Genomic DNA, 2,553 nt, shown 5'->3' with positions numbered 1-2,553 from the left:
CTCGGCCGTCAGTCTGGCAGTCATGGCCGGTCCTCGCGGCTGGCCGCGAAGCCCTGGCGAGTAGGAGGGTCGCGGCGGTGGGAGCAGAAGGGTCTGGGCGTGAGCCTGCCTGGAGCCACCGTCGGTGCAGATCTTGGTGGTAGTAGCAAATATTCCAGCGAGGCCCTGGAGGGCTGACGCGGAGAAGGGTTTCGTGTGAACAGCCGTTGCACACGTGTCAGTCGATCCTAAGCCCTAGGAGAAATCCGATGTTGATGGGGGCCGTCATAGCATGATGCACTTTGTGCTGGCCCCCGTTGGGCGAAAGGGAATCCGGTTCCTATTCCGGAACCCGGCAGCGGAACCGATATAAGTCGGGCCCCTCTTTTAGAGATGCTCGTCGGGGTAACCCAAAAGGACCCAGAGACGTCGTCGGGAGATCGGGTAGAGTTTTCCTTTCTGCATGAGCGTTCGAGTTCCCTGGAATCCTCTAGCAGGGAGATAGGGTTTGGAACGCGAAGATCACCGCAGTTGCGGCGGTGTCCCGATCTTCCCCTCGGACCTTGAAAATCCGGGAGAGGGCCACGTGGAGGTGTCGCGCCGGTTCGTACCCATATCCGCAGCAGGTCTCTAAGGTGAAGAGCCTCTAGTCGATAGAATAATGTAGGTAAGGGAAGTCGACAAATTGGATCCGTAACTTCGGGATAAGGATTGGCTCTGAGGATCGGGGCATGTCGGGCTTGGTCGGGAAGTGGGTCAGCACTAACGTGCCGGGCCTGGGCGAGGTGAGTGCCGTAGGGGTATCGGTAAGTGCGGGTGTTTAGCGCGGGCGTGGTCTGCTCTCACCGTTGGTTGGCCTCGTGCTGGCCGGCGGTGCAGGATGCGCGCGCCTGTGCGGCGTTCGCGCCCCGGTGCTTCAACCTGCGTGCAGGATCCGAGCTCGGTCCCATGCCTTGGCCTCCTACGGATCTTCCTTGCTGCGAGGCCGCGTCCGCCTTAGCGTGCTCCTCCGGGGGCGCGCGGGTGCGCGGATTCTCTTCGGCCGCCATTCAACGATCAACTCAGAACTGGCACGGACTGGGGGAATCCGACTGTCTAATTAAAACAAAGCATTGCGATGGTCCTAGCGGGTGTTGACGCAATGTGATTTCTGCCCAGTGCTCTGAATGTCAACGTGAAGAAATTCAAGCAAGCGCGGGTAAACGGTGGGAGTAACTATGACTCTCTTATCCTTGGGTTGTAGTTACAGGCAGTGTGAAGCGCAATACATGGGCCTAGCCCTCTTAGCCTCTCCACTTCTGCCGTCTTCTCCCCTTTACATGGGCCCGCTGATTTCGCAGAGCAGAAGACCGCACCAGGGGCCTGGGGGGGTTACCAGCCCCCCCTCGCATTATCCCTTTTAGTTGGGGGCAGTATATATGAGAATACAAGTGGTGGTCCTTCAGCTGAAGGAGCCACCCCAGCTTCCCCAGCACCTATCCGGCCAACCGGCCGTGCCGCAGATACAGTAACTTGTGTAGCTTCTTACACCTGCAGTGAGTGCCACCGCAGCTTCACCACAAAGAACGGTCTTGGGGTCCATCGCCGCCGCCAACATCCTGCGGCCGCCAACGTGGAGATCATCACGGAGAGGCATCGCGCGAGGTGGACGGAAGAGGAGGTCCTATCGCTCGCCAAAGTGGAGGCCGAACTGTTCCTTGAGAGGGACGCACGGTTCTTCTTCGTCAATCAAGAGCTGACGAGGATGTTCCCCGACCGAACGCTTGAGGCGATCAAGTGCCAGAGGCGGAAGGCTGCCCACAAGCAGCTTGTCCGCCAATTTATGGAGACGCTTGAAATCGGTCGGGGGGAAGAGCCGGCGTCCCGCCGGGGAGCGGTGAGGCCGCTGCCAGACGCGGGCGTTAGCGCTGCGCCACACGATGACGCAGCTGCGGACTTCGCGGCCGACACCACCGGGCCGCCGCTGGAGGGGCCGACTGACGCCGCCGTCTGGGAGCATCTAGCGGGGCTACCCGCTTCCGCTCAGCGCTTCTCTGCGCTAGACCGAATTATCGGTCTGGGGCCGGGAGCGCTGCCCGAAGTCATCCTGGGCATACTTCCAGCTGCCCTTGCGTCGGTCGGGTCCAGAGAGGAGAGGTCAACCACGAGGACACAGAGGCCGCGCCAACCACCTAAGTGGCCTCCTGCATCTCCGCCGCAGCAGAGGCGCAAACGGCGCCGATGTGAGTACGCCAAGACGCAGAGTGCCTTCCGGCGGTCGCGCGCACGCTGCGTGCGTGGCCTTCTGGATGGCACCCTGCTGCAGCCGCCGCCTGACATCCCCGGTCTGCTGGACTTCTGGGCGGACCTCTTCACAAAGAAGCCATTTTCCACCGCGGGCTTCATCCGTGACCGCCTCCTGCCGCATTCAGAGCCTGTTGCTCCTGAACGCCTGTGGGGGCCGGTCACATATGAGGAGGTCGCCGCTGCCTTGCCGCCCAGAGGTTCAGCAGCCGGCCCGGACGGCCTTACTCCCGTCGAGCTGCGGCGCCTGCCGCACGAAGTCCTCGTGAAGTTGATGAACCTCTTCATTCT

Source organism: Schistocerca gregaria, unplaced genomic scaffold (assembly GCF_023897955.1).
Source record: "Schistocerca gregaria isolate iqSchGreg1 unplaced genomic scaffold, iqSchGreg1.2 ptg000483l, whole genome shotgun sequence".
NCBI lineage: Eukaryota > Metazoa > Arthropoda > Insecta > Orthoptera > Acrididae > Schistocerca > Schistocerca gregaria.
This window is presented reverse-complemented; position numbering follows the sequence as displayed.